The sequence below is a fragment of the Apteryx mantelli genome, chromosome 19 (genome assembly GCF_036417845.1).
Source record: "Apteryx mantelli isolate bAptMan1 chromosome 19, bAptMan1.hap1, whole genome shotgun sequence".
Classification (NCBI taxonomy): domain Eukaryota; kingdom Metazoa; phylum Chordata; class Aves; order Apterygiformes; family Apterygidae; genus Apteryx; species Apteryx mantelli.
Window position 1 is genome coordinate 5815737 of NC_089996.1, and position 14353 is coordinate 5830089.

Sequence of the window (14353 nt, forward strand, 5' to 3'; positions counted from 1 at the left end):
TGACATGGTACATGGTGTCCCTTAGTGTGATGACTCTCTGGTCAATGTTCTGGGCCACTGGGAGGTGGTCCCCGTTCTGCTGGGGACAGGATCAGGCACCAAGTGTGCCTATGTTTCAAATGTCAGTTACTCTGATGCTTCGAGGTAGTGGGTCCAGCACAGCACATGTGGGACTTGAGCAAGAAGCCTTCTTTCCCAGGGTGGGAGCACAAGGGTGGTTAGAGGACTACAAAGGACACCGGTTGCTTCCTCACGGTGAGGGCAGAGATCCTAGCCCTGACATACAGAGATGGGTCTCCATCATGCTCTAGGAACTAGAAATAGGAAAGAGCTGTTAGATTCTCCCAGGCTAGTAGTTCCCATGTCGACAGCTTGCCCTCCAACATTTTGCTCCTTGGAGCAAAAATTAAGGCCAACAAGAAGGTCAAAGGCCCAGTGTTGACCATAAAGTATTACTTGGTTTGTCGTATTGTCTGGGCAACAGTGAAGGTGGGCACCCCCAGAATAACTCTCCTGGAGGCCCAAGTGGTTTCTCCTCTATGGACTCTCCTCGGAACCTCTTTAACTCAACATGAAATGTCTGATGGAGCTCTGGATGGGCTAGCCTGAATGCAAGCAGCATTTGCGCATTGGGTCCAAATCATGTCTCCCTTACACACAGGAAAGCCTGTGGGTTTCTGAAATGGTGGGGAAGATCTCTCCTATGTTCAGTCAATGCATGTCTGCTTTGATACAGTTTAGCCCAGCATATCTTGATTAAAAGGGATGTCTCTGAGTGCCAGCACTATCCTGTCAAATAGTCTCCATAGAGAAGCACAGATGGAAGTATCAAACTTGTTCTCAGAGGCAGATGCTTCCAGGGTGGGAAATCACAATGGAATAAAGCTTAGTAAAGTTTTAAACAGTTGAAAACAATTGGCATGTAATGGAACATACTGAACAACCTGATTGGCAGGTGTTGTTTTATGTGCTTCCATCCTACAAAATGTCCTTATGGTAAGCTGAATGCTGCATCAGGAACACAGGAGAACAGAGACATAGATCTCAGTTTCCTCTCCTCCCATGTGAAATTTGCATTTTGAATCAGCAGAGAAGTTTATTTCCATGTTGAACCACTGTCAGTTTGACAGCTGCAGCACTAAATCCTTTCCTGGGCTTCACAACTGCCAAAGCCTCCATTAGTTCTTTGTACCAAGATCTCAGTATTTTATTAGATGCCACTTAGAAAGTGTCTGGGACTTTGGTGAGTCTAGGTAAAAATGCACCTCTGACCTAGGTTAGGAAATCCTCTGTCCTGCACAATTTTGATGTCTCCATCTCCCCTTGAGTGCATCAGTGTACAGATGAGGCCCCCAAGTGGGGTAGTTGGCTTAGTATCTTGCTGGTACCTCAGACAGCCTCTCCAGCTGGGAGCTCTGTCAAACCTGTTCTTATGCACAGCATGAAGTTTGCAGAACTGGTCCAGCCTGTCTGCTGGGATCCTGCTGATCTGCACCTGGCCCAGGGCCAGGACAACCTGCAGCCACTTTGCTGCTGCCAGATTGTCAGTGTCAGGCACTCTGAGGCAATGCCAGTGGGTAGGAGTGAGTGTGATGTGCTTACAGAAGGTGTGAAAAGAGTATCCACCGTTCTATGCATGCCTTGAATACTCAGGCCCAGACTGGTAACAATGTCCCTAGCAGATCCATACAGCGCTGCTCTGTCTGCATATTCAGTGGCAGGTTTTCAAGAGAAAACCTTGCCCAAGATTGGCAGGACACAGAGTCCTTGGTGCTACTCCTCTTCATCTGCTTGCTCCTTGGATTCATACGCTGGTGATTCTGTTTCCCTATAAATAGAAAATGAAAACAGATGGTAATAATTTAGTGAACCCTTCTGAGATCTAAAAAGTCAATCTCTGTCAAATAAAGATACCTAAAATTAGCATAGGACTTGGAATCACTGACCATCAACCAGATCAGATACAGAAGCACAAGCAGACCTCTGCCTGGGGTCACAAACAGGATGTCCCAAGGTCCATGAGTGCAATCCTGTCAGCTTATGAGCTAGGCATTATGGGCTGCCCAGTGATAGTTAGGATCAACAGAGTTCGGTGTACAATTACAGTTGGTAATATTTGGTTACAAAATGAGGATTTTTTTCCTTGAAAATCTAGACACATCAGCAAAACCTTGAAATTGTTTGGGTTGGTATTCTTCCCAGGGTCCTTACTCTGGTAGGGAATATCATGGCTGTGGTGCTGTGCAGGAGATAACATGTGGAAGAAAACCCAGATCCCCAAAAGCATGCATGAGTCTTGTGAGAGAGGACTCCCAGCATGCACTTCTGCAGCATTTTGGGGTTAAAATCCTAGGGAAGAAAGAACTGGTGGTGTTTTTCAATGACAGATGGTTCATTTCAGTGGGGTGACTTGGGGGGCGCAGACTGGGCAGGGAGTGGAGAAGGACCACCAGCTCCCAGTGCCCTGCAGTCATGGGCATTGTTCCATAGACAGGGGGCTACACTGTGCCCCCAGGCCATAAACATCCCCAGCAGCCTGGAACAAACAGACCAAGCACAAAACCACGAAAACCCAATGCTGAAAGACAAGCTCTTGGGTCAATAATGCCCTGGGTTTGGGCCAGCACTTTCAGCACTGTGCGGGACTGAACTTCCGAGGGACAGGGACTCACAGACCTCTCAGTCGAGCTTTTCCTGCTGTTGGTGAGGCCAACTCAGCCTCAGTTCTATCATGGGTTACTCTGCTCCAGCTGGTATGATCTGGGGACAGGGGAAGAGGGAGAGACCCAGTGTCCCTGGGGTGGAAAGGGAAACTGGAGACCATCAGAGCTGGTGCTCTAGAAGTGCTGGGATGTGCAGGCTTGTGGGTGCCTTCCAAAGGGGAAGGTGGGATAGGTGAGGTACCAAAGGATGCCAAAGATGTGGTGCAGACCTTGGGTGAAGGGTACAGAGAGAAGAGCGCCAAGGTGTGAGGAAGAGCAAAGTGGAAGGTGGCACAGGACAAGAGAGACTGGGAGACACAACCAGCGCACCACACGGAGAGTGGAAGTGGCATGATGATGTGAAGGTGCAGTTGGTGGAGCAATCCTGTGGTACCTGGGGATGATCTGCCAATTCATACCCAACAAATGAGGCCACATGTTCTCTGCTACAGGCTCAGCACATCCCACCCTTAGCTGAGCTGAGGCAGATTGTTCTGCTTGGTCCCCTCTCAACCTCTCCTCTCAGTGTGGCAGTGGGGACCCTACTGTCTTCAGGACATCATGTGTCCTAAAAGGATGGAGGACAGGAACGCATGAAGAGACAGCCCATGGTAAGAGAAGTCGCATGGTGCCCTGCAGTGGGCCCATGACACAAGTGGAAGGTTTCCCCCTCTGGGAGTCAGCACTAGTTGATTGCTTTGGTCCACGCGTGAGAGGGTGTTGAAGGCGCCATGTCCTACCTGTGCCTGTGATCATCTGTGCAGGGTGCCTGGAGGCAAAGGGTTGGGCTGGACACGTGTTGCAAACACACACACACAAAGAGAGAATTGTTCCGTTTTGACTGTGCACCACCTCTACATGTGCATCAGACTGGGGAGCGGCGTTAACCCTGACCGGAGCCATGTGAGTTTTGGGACTATCAGAGAGTGCAGACAAGTTGGCAAAGGCAAATTGGTTGGGCAGGCATATCCCACAGGGAATGCTTGAGCTAGCACTTTAGATCCCAGGGCCTGCACAATCCTGTCATTGTAGTGCTGGGCCTGACCCAGAGCTGGTGTATGGTGTTGGTGTGTAATGGTGTGTAATGGAGGCCTCTCTTCTTCCATGGAGCTGGAGATGGCCCCATTGGTGCATGCCAGGAGGCTGGGGCACAGGAGTGACTGCCCTTTCCTGGCTGTGGGCATCACCCACCCCCCATCGTCACCCAAGAGCAAAGCTGTGCTCCTGACAATGTGCTGGTGTGTGCACTGGCTCATCGAGTGTCAGGTGGCGTCAGAGACTTTTCCCTGCATCAAGCACTGTTTTGCTGTGGGGTGGCCTGCTAGCCTGGGAGGCAGATGAGACTCATGGTAACAGGACCCAGCACCCATCTCTCCACCAGCCTCCCTGGGCGATGGATGGAGCCAGCTCCCTGGGTGTTTTTGCTGAGCGATGCACCTGGTCAAACATCCAGCAGGGGACAGACATTGAATGGTGACAGGACAGACATTGAATGGTGACAAAGCACTCAGCTGGGCTTCATGGGCTGGATTGAACAGGCTGAGCACTAGCAATTAAAAATCTCAGCGCAAATAAAGCAGAGTGTTCGTTACTGTTGCCCTTCCTTATATGTGGCTTCAGTATCCAACTAATGCTTGTTACATGCTCTTATCTGGAAGCACATCAAGGAAATATTTAAAAGAGTTAGTTCCAAGGGCACATGGATGAAAAAGTACCCTGAGACCTAGTGGTGGAGGGTAAAACTGAATTCCTGGTGGGGGCATCCTGCCAAGTTCAGGGCTTTAAAAATGACTTACGCTGCAGCTACCAGGTTCCTTGGGGAGTGGAGAAAACTTCCTGGATGCTAATCACAGCCACTGCAAACAAGACAAGAAATATATATATGAAAAAAGTAAATAAAGTGAAAACTTTTCTTACTGGTTATGAGAGGCTTTATCAAAAAATTGTGCAAGGCTGGGAGATAGCAGCTGCCTGGAGATATCTCCTGAGTGGTTGGTGGGTCAGGATCACAGTGGTTTGGAGATCTTCCTCCTGTCTTACACATTGGGGTGTATATGTCTTGGGGCACTGACCTGCCTGAGATGCCAAAACTGAAAAGTGTTGGATCTGGTCTCAGCTCTGATACTCACCAGCATGCCGGTGGGGAGCATGTCCCCTGCCTCTGCTTTCTCTTTGTTTGGCATACTGTTATGAAATTGTTAGTTCCTTTGGGCGAGAATTGGCTTGTGATATGTGGGTGCACATCAGGGCCAATGACTGGGACTTCCTGGTATTGTCATTACCTTTTTTCATGTGGCATACAGCTCCAGGCACAGCAGGGCTGCTCATTAAATTAAGCTAATTGGCTCCACCAGCCTCGCCAGAACACTGACGGGGGGGACATATCCTTGGGATGCTGTGAAAGACAGAGGATGCTGTCTGTGCAGTGGTGATCACACAACACAGGGACATTTTCATCTCGCTTTAGGTTTTGGAGTGGTGTTGCTACTCATGAATAAGGCCAGAACTGAGCAGTTTACAGAAGCTCTCAACTGGCCCTGATGTTTCCATGTCACCACAAACCTTTCCACCCAATATGTGTAAAGCAGGGACTGGTCTTCACTGTGTGGGGCCCTTTTCCACATGTGTTTTAGGGTCAGGTTGCAGTAACTAGCCAGGGTCCATGTTGCCTGCTCTTCATGCTTACTGGTCTACTGTCAAATAAATCAGGCACTTTCTGGACTAACCCAAGATTAAGAAAGAATAATCTCAAAGAGAGTGATCAAATATGGCGCTTTTGTACTTAGTTTCCATGCATTCATCATTTGACACCGGGCTGAATACAGCGCATCAAATTGTTGCCTTGGTGACACAAGCTCCACTTGGTTTTTCCCTGTTTCCTATTACTTTACTGGAAATAGGTCCCCAGCTGGCAAAACCTTCTCAAGCATGGTCACCCAGGAGTTGCACATTGGTATGATGTGGGTACGTCTCAGGCAAGCGGCCACATTGCTGAGCTGAGCATGGAGAACGTAAGGGCTGTGCTTCTTGGCTGCACGGTTGCACAGCACCCCGAGCCCTGTTGCTTGCTGAAGTGCGCCATTTACACAGAGGTTTTGGTGCTAAGCGACAATAGTGGATCTGAATTATTCTTATTGACTTTCTCTATTTGCCCAGGTTGTGAATATCCCTGGGAGGCTGCTCATGCTCCCAGTGCCCCTGCTACCAAAAGCAGTTAAGAGAGAGCAGTAGCTCTTCAGAACCTGCAATTCACAGTAGCATCTAATGGGAAAATCTAAACAAATAAACCCAAGAAATTAGCAACTTCCAGATTCCACCAAAGATTCCCCTCCCTAGATTCACTCAGAGCTGGCTCATCTCATCAAAAACATGTTCTGTCTCATCAATAATCCATTTCAGGGCATTTAAAAATCTAACATTATTCCTGAGGTGTGGCTATCACTAACAGAAAGGTCTGGTTGCCCTGCTAAAATCTGGCTCTGCTCTTCCCGACTGTAGCGAAGCATCTCTGTGTGTGTCTAGGTGTACGCACCTTTCCCCGAGGGTCCATCTGGCTGGGCGATGCTGTAGGGAACAGCAGGCCCTTCCCTGTGCTCTTTTGGAGCTCTTCCCCTGAATGATGCTTTAGTGCTTCCCAGTAGATGACGTTGCTCCTCCAAATGCTAGTTTCCACTTCCGCTTTTCCAAATCCTTGGGTTAGTTAAAACCTAGTTCTCTAAAGGGGACCTCGATGTTGGATGTGTACCAGGATATCCAGAAGAGGAGGCTGAAGGCAATCAGTACAGCTCCTGAGTAAATGAGGAAGTCCCAGTAGCTTAGCGGAGCAAAAATTCCCAGGAGGAGGATGATCAGTCCGGCCACATCACATAACAGAGCGAGGAGGAATATCAGAGCACAGCGGCCCACGTATTTGAAGAGGACCATGGTGGAGCCCTCCTAGTAGAGATCCTCAGGAAGGGGGCAAACCAGCTGGCAGCATCCCGGCACTTGTCTTTTCCTCTCTGCCTTGCTTGCTGCCAGGAGGAAGTACAAATGTCACAACACACCTTGCAGAACAATCGGGAGGGAGCATGCGATATTGCTTTAACTGTTTCATGCCCCTTCCATTGCATTGCCTCTGCCTTTCCTGGAGCAGATCCCAGGGGCGCGTTTCTCTGCAAGGCATGTATGAGGCCTCTGGGGAAGGGATCTGCCATTGGGGTACCCTGTAATCAGCCTGGGAGGAGGCTGATTACACCCAGCCTGCCTAAAAAGTGCAAGTCTGGTCCTGACTCAGCCTTCAGACAGGCCAAACTCGTTTGATTTGAGAGCAGGGGGGTCTCATGTTGCTTTTGGGTAGCACCTACTCTCAGCACCCTACTGCCTGGGAGTCACCCAGAGCTGAGCACGAACTTCGCCAGCTGGCTGGCTGCTGGGGTTCAGGCTGGGCTTGTTCATAGATGGATGGTCTACCTTCACCCCTGCCCTGTGATGGGCGATGGTAGGCTTGGAGCATTGCCCAGTGCCTAGTTTGGTGCTGGGGCAGCCCGTTAGGCGGAAATATTACTCTAGATACGTTTTTCTTTGCTCTTCTTTAAATGGACTGGCATGATTGTGCAGATGGACAGAAGATGGAAATAGAGGTTTGCAAGAGCAAACAGCTTGAATGAAGATGGGTCTGATGGAAGGAGTTCTGGTCAATCCATGCCTGCCCAGACCCATACTGTGCAGGGTCAGGTGCCACCGTGATCTCACCAGGCCAGACTAAGAGGTCTTCTTGTGGCTGCATCCTATGCCTGGGGCAGACCATCCATGAAAAAGTGGTCAGGAAAACTCTTGGAGGATGTCCAAGAGAGGGAATTGATGGTCCCACTCCTCATGGTGGGAATAGCTGTGGCAACTCGCAGTCCCTCTGAAGGAGACTGTGCAGTGGATGGCTTGTCCTATGCACTTGGCGTCCCTCCAGAAGAACTCCAAGGCCTTGGCAGTATTTACCACCTCAGCCAAGGCTTCTGTTAGTCTCTAAAGATGCTGCTGATGGATTGTTTTTAGCTTTTGGAGACTTTTTTTTTCACCAGGCACAGAGAAAAATGGAGCTGGGCCTACTCCAGGCTGTTTCCTTCCTGGCACAGTCAGACATTTGTCTCAGTGTCTGCATTTGTCTCAGTGTGAGAAGATGCAGGGAGTGATGAAGGCTACCAATGCACAGCAAAAGGACCTTGAAATACCAGCTCTCCTCTGCCAACACTCCTCTCCTTGCAATCTCCTGCTTTTTTGAACCAAGTGTTTGCAAGGTGAATGACCTGCATTGCACATCAGGAGTATATCAACAACCCAACTTGAATTTGCTCTGTAGCAGGAAGGAGTTTCATCTGGGTGCATTTCAGTGATGCTGAGCTATGCCAAACAGTGGGCAGGAACAGTGTTTTGCCCATGATAGCGTTAAAGGAAATATGACACACTAAATAAAATTGCTCCCCCAGTTGGAAAGGAATCAAAGGTTTCCAGAAGTTCATTCACCACCAGTTAAAGGTTCAAAAAAAATTATAACCATTTGCATTTTTCTCCAAAGATATTTTAAAAAAGAGCAAAACTATGCCTACCTCTTCTGCCTTTTTCCAGTCCAGTTCTGCCATGGCTGGACAGATGATGTTAGTGGAAAACGTTTGCCCCCAGAGCTGGTCCAAAACAGGTTTGCAGAAGTATGCGGCAAGAGAGAACCAGTTCTTCAAAGGAAACAACGAATGTTGCTTCCCCAAGTTATATATTAGTCGGGCACAGCAAGCATTTGAGCAGGCAAATGCAAATGGCCTGACAAAATCTTTGGCTAGCAGGAGTTAGTCAATATTTATTTAACTGCAACATTGAGAGAGAAACATGAGAATGAGCCTTCAAAAATTTCATGCCATGCAACAGTGAAACCAGGGGAACGCCCTGTAGCACAGACTGAACTTTTAGGAAGCATCTGCCTGAGGATGAGGAGAAAACAGATCGGCAGTGCAATGCTGTTTAACCAAGCGGCCCAGGGATGGTTCATGCACTGAACTCTCTAGCCACAGCTCCACGGCTTAAGGCTATCTGTGCCCATGATGATGACAGTTCAAGCTGCCATAAATGCAGGGACAGAAGACGAGCTCAGCTCTGGCAGGGGAGGGAAAACGTGGCCCCCCTCCTGCAGCACACAGGGATTGACTTCTTCAAAGGCCAGCAGCTCTGTGCAGGGTCAGGGCATTTTGGGGCTGGGTCTGACCTGTGGGACTCACAGCTTCAAGAGCTAAGATGCTCTCCAAGCACTCTCCTCCCAAACCCAGATGTAGGCAGTGTCTTCCTTGACCAGATGAAAGCTCAGAGCAATTTATATGAGATTCCCAAGACTTCTCCCTGGGGAGGAATGGTGAAAACAGCCCCCTGAAAGACACTGATTGTTAGATACTGACTGATTGTATCTCTTCATTCACCTGGGAAATGAGCCCAGACATCAAAGGTGGACTGTAGCGATACTGAATTAGGAAAGGCTCCTGCCCCCATCCTCCTGCCTTGCCTAGCCCTGGCTGACAGCATGAGGGCTGGTGATGCCAGTGCTTGGGAAATCGTCCCACAGGGGACAAGACTTCAAAGCTTCCAGAACATGGAGAGTTAGCACCCATTCCTCTCTCCTGAGAGAAACGCTCACACTTTGCAGGGTCCTTCACACCCCAGACCAGGGCCTACTCAGCCTTTCCAGCCCTCCAGTGCCTGCCCTGGCAGGGCAGGACTCAGGGATCCAGAAGCTCCTGTCCAGACTCATGCTCTGAACTTCGCAAGCCCTGGCTGGGGCGCAGTTTCAGTGCTAGCTACAAAGGGCAAAATGGTCACTGAGAGCCTTGCAGCTGATCTGCAAATACTCCACAGGAGCGACCGGCAGCCAGAGACATTTCTTTGCAAGCTCATCTGCAAAAGAGCTGAGCAGCGGGAGAGGGGAAGAGACACCGCAGGGGGCTGGACTGCAGGGCAGCAGCCTCTGATGCTGGCAGGCACCGCTATAACACCATTGCGACAGACTAAACAGGTGAGAGCTGGCTTATACTCGTATTCACGCTGCTAGCAGTTGAAGGGCTAATGAACATTCACAACAGCAATGCCCCAGGGACAGCTTATTAACTGCTCCTCAATCGATCTGATGTAATCGGCCGTGCACGGTTCTGTTTGCCTTGGGCAGCTGCCTCCTTCCCTGGCACCGAGGCACCGGCAAACAGACCCTTTGTGCTGAGGTCGGTACTGCTAATGAATACAGTGGCGGGGCTGATTATATAGGTATACGATTTCCAGTTCAAAGAGCTCAGAGATCTGCAGTCGGTTGCATTCAGGAGTGGAAAGGAAGCAGAGCTGGAATTAAGGTTGCTGGCACATCCCAAATTCACGCACTGTGCAAAACTCAGCGTGATCCCCAGTCCTTTGTCCCCAAAGCCCTTCTGCGGTGCAGATCTGCCTGGGGAAGAGGCAGGAGCAGGTAGCAAGAAGAGCAGGATCTGAAGCACTCATGCTGCAGAGGTTTCAAATGCTTTTCCTCCTGGGTTGCTGAGCCGTGACTGTCCCAAGGAAGTCTAGTCTCCTGTCACTTAAGATGACTGTAGGTTCCCTTCTCTTCCCATGTTCTCACGCAGGCTGCAGGGACACAGCAGCTGAATGTGGCACCCCAGGGGCTGGAGCAGGGGGGGTCCAGGCCCCGTGTTCAGTATCCCATGTCCTCAGACCCTGGGGTGAGCAGAGCACCTCCACCAGCCAGTCTCGCCACAGCAGAGGCAGGGCCACACACACCTAAGTCCTTTCGTACTTGAAGGTTAGCGACCTGCTTCCCATTTATCTGTAGACGCCAAAGCCAGGCTTGTTTGATTGCCACTGGCCCCCGGAGCTGCAGCTCAGCTGCTTGCCGGCTCGCAGCACTTCCCGCTGTTCCCAGAAGCGGCCGCGCTGCCCGCGGAGGCCCAGCTCAGCAGTAATTGCTGATCTTCCTACCGGAGTGCGGAGAGCAGCTTTTAGCAGACGAGCTTGTTGATCATGCGCTGCTCAGGGTTTATGGCTTCTACTGCTCTTGGAGCTGGCAGCAGTGTACGTGTGCAGTAAGCCCAGTCTGCAGGGTCCAAGGCAAGCCCCACTGCAGGTCCCACAGCAGATCCAGGCTGTTTGTCTCTCCTGACCTCGGCCACATACCAAGGGCCCCCAACCCTGAAAAGCTGCCTCCCCCTGCATGCTTGTCCCCAAAACACCAACCGCCCCATGGGGACACACATAAACACATGGGTTGTCCTTCCTTTGGCCCATCCTGGTTCCCAAATCAGGCAGGACATATTCTGGAGATATTGTCCCTTAAATCCCCCAGCTCAATGCTTTCAGCACACAAAGCATGAAAGATCTAAGGTCACATTTCCCTCCCTCCCTCCCTGTTTTGCACCTTGTCTAGGGGCAGCCCTGGGGGCCCACGCCACCGTATTTACAGCCTGCACCCAGCAGGGAATCTCAGAGTGACTTACAGCTCTGCAAACACGGTTTGTCCTTCCCACACCTGTGTTCAGACTAATACTTTGCCAGGGGAAGGGAAACTCAATAATTTAAATTCTCTCCACCAAGGGAAGACTGTTTCTAACTCCAGCTCTATCCTGGCAGCAGGAGCCAAGCCCCAGCTGAGACCTCTTCCCAGGGGCTTTGGTCAGAGTCCCACAGACATGGGCAGATTCTCAGTAGGAGGCAAGAAGGAAGGAGCAGAGGAGGTGGAAGGTCCTTTCCCTCCTCCAGCATGAGCCAGGCTGCTTTCCCTCATCAGGGAGAGGAAGAGCTGTGGCTTGGTGGCTGGGTGGTGTTGCAGGTAATCTCAGTATGGGCCTCTTGGGCTATCTGGCATGGGCTGAAACCACACAGTAGACATCAGCATCAGGCTAGTTTAACTGCTCAGGAATTAAAATCAACATTTATCTGTGTGGAGAGAGTATTCATATATTTTTTTAAATATATATATGTAGGTATGTATACACACACACACACACACACACACACACATATGTACGTGAGCAGAGCACAACTTCCTCTGACAGACTACACTGCGGCCAGCCCTCTGCCCATATATAATGCTGACTAACAGTGAATGAGTGTCTCTGCAAACAGTATATCACATTTTCTTGAGAAAATAGTTTAATATTAATCTCCCCATCCCAACAATTCCAACCCTTCGTCACATGCGTGTCCTTACAGGATGACAGCTAAATTGGCCAAGTTGATGAACAGTCTTAAGTATTTTGCTTTAAAACTGAGCAAGTACTTCCTCTTATCCTTGATTCAGGACCCAGAAAAAGTGCTGTAAATAGGACCCCACATGGACTGGTCAAGTACAAAACAGTTATAAAAACAGTTATAAAAACAGAGATAAATAACTATTCATGAGAGCTGGCCCAGGTGATACTTGACGAAGATGCAGCACCATGGAGCAGTCAGGAGCAGCAGTCCCCTCCGTGCATGTCACACGAGGCACGGGCACCCACAACACAAGTTTCAGGCGGAGAAGGATGCGACATACCAGGGCCTGGCAGGACAGGCTGACAGAGGGCACCTCCTCCAGCAGACACTCTCCAGGGCTCCTCTCCTTCCCTCTGGAGGAGATCTGACATCATCAGGAGAACCACACAAGGACATCACTTCCCATTGACCTGGAAGAGATTGAACCTTACTGACTTGTGTGCATTCATCCCGGCATTACATGGTGCCATCTTACACATGCACTCAGCTTTAACTCCGTTGGAAGAGGGGATCCTTGCAATCAAAGCAACTTCACTGATACACCAATAAGTATTTGGGTCCCCCCTCCTCACTCGGATGAGTGCAGGCTCCAGCTGGGACTGCTGAGCACTAGCAGGGCTGCAGAGCACCCCAGCTTTCCGGACACCAGGCTCCATCCTCCTGCTGCCCCGCAGCCATACCAGTGACTACGCACCAGAAAAGTCCAGTTACGTGCTCTCTCCAGCTCTGGGGGAACAGCCAGCAGGCCAGAGGAGGCTGCTAAGCTGGGCAAGACACTGCTGCTGCTGCGACACAGAGCGCAGCATCCCCTTGCAAGAGCCCATTTGGGCAAGGGGGAGGTGGAGGAGCCGAATTTCCCTATCTGCTGTCAGAGAGCCTTGCAGCTGCAGGCCGGCACGCTCTGGAAATGCCACTGCAGCACCGGAGCGCGGCTGAGCAACCAGGGCGCAGAGCTTAAAGCAGGCCAGCATGCTTCACGCCGCTCTTCGCCTGACAGCTGGCGAGCCTTGAAGGATGCTCCTAGCTGAAGCAACGCGCAGGGAAGCGCCCGGCGCTCAGGCCGGGGGTCTCCGCGGTCCTTCCCACCGCGAGGCCCCTCCGCGGAGCCTTTGCTCCCCGCTCTCGGGGCTCTGCCGGAGCGGGCTCTGCTCCCGCGCCCCTCCCGCCCCCGTCCCGTCCCGTCGCGTCCCGTCGCGTCGCGTCCCGTCCGAGCAGCCGAGGCGGCTCCGGCGCGGCGCGGCGGCCCCGGGCTCGCGGGCCGGTACCTGCGCGGGCGCGGGCGGCTCCGCGGCGCTCAGCTCCAGGGCGGCGGGGCCGGGCGCGGGCGCGGGGCGGCCGAGGCGCGCCGAGAGCTTGCGGGCGAGGCGGAGCAGGCCGCGGCGGGGCGGCGGCGGCGGCTCGGCGCGCAGGTTGCCCGTGTGCCACAGCAGCCAGCCCAGCAGCGAGAGGAAGAGCAGCAGCGCCCCGGAGAGCACCAGGCAGTCCCCGAAGGGCCGCCCGGCCCGCGCCGGCCGCGCCGCCGCCCCCACCACCACCAGCGCCAGCCCCACCGCGTCCAGGGCCAGCGCGACCAGCAGCAGCGGCGCGCAGTGCCCGCAGCCCCGGAGCATGCGGCGCGGATCGGCGCGGATCGGCGCGGCGCGGATCGGCGCGGGACCCCGCGGCGCCGCCGCCGCCCGCCGAGCGCACGGCCCCGGCCCCGGCCCCGGCCCCGGCCCTCGGGGAGGCGCAGGCCCCGCCCCCGGACACGCCCCCTCCGCCCGCAGCGCCACCGCCTCTGTCCACCTAGGTGCCGCACAAGCCACGCCCACTTGACGTAGAAGCCCCGCCCCGCCCGCCCGCCGTGCCCACACGGCAGCGAACCGGACCAGCCACGGCCCCTGGCCACGCCCACGCCAGACTCCGCCTCCACCCACCTGAGCGTGGCGGAGGCTCAGGGAAGCCCCGCCTCCAAGGTGGCCTCATGCCCCGCCCACACCTCACCGGGTGGGGCTCTCCCTCGCGGCCCTGTGCTCAGGCCACGCCCACGCCCCCTGGCCGCCGCAGCCAGCCCCGCCGCTCCCGGCTCAAGCCCCGCCCACGTCCGGAGCCCCGCCCCTCGCCCCGGGAGCGGGCGGCCCGGCCCCGCGGCCTACCAAACCGGCACCGCTGCTGCGAAACGCCCTGAAAAGATTTTAGCCCCCGTAGTGATAAAACCACATCTCAGCACTCGGGAAAATTTGGGGAGGGGAGGGGGGACTACTGCAAACCGCTTCCTTTTGGCGTCCCAGGGTGTGCGGCCCCTCGCCTGGAGCTGGGCTGAGCTCCGTGGCTTTCCCGCCCGGGCGGCTGTAAGCTCTAGGGAGACCCCTTATCGCTGTCCCCCTTTGCTCACGGGTCTCTCACGAGGGCGTGGGAAGGAATGC

General features: G+C 53.1%; 1 long non-coding RNA gene across 1 annotated transcript; it reads right to left on the minus strand.

Annotated features, from left to right (window-relative positions):
* Positions 1 to 11828: 11828 nt before the first annotated feature.
* On the minus strand, positions 11829 to 13326 carry LOC136993677 (uncharacterized). The gene is made up of 2 exons (XR_010886078.1): positions 13214 to 13326; positions 11829 to 12358 (listed from the first exon to the last, which is right to left on the minus strand). It is a non-coding gene; the product is annotated as an uncharacterized lncRNA (long non-coding RNA).
* Positions 13327 to 14353: the final 1027 nt, after the last annotated feature.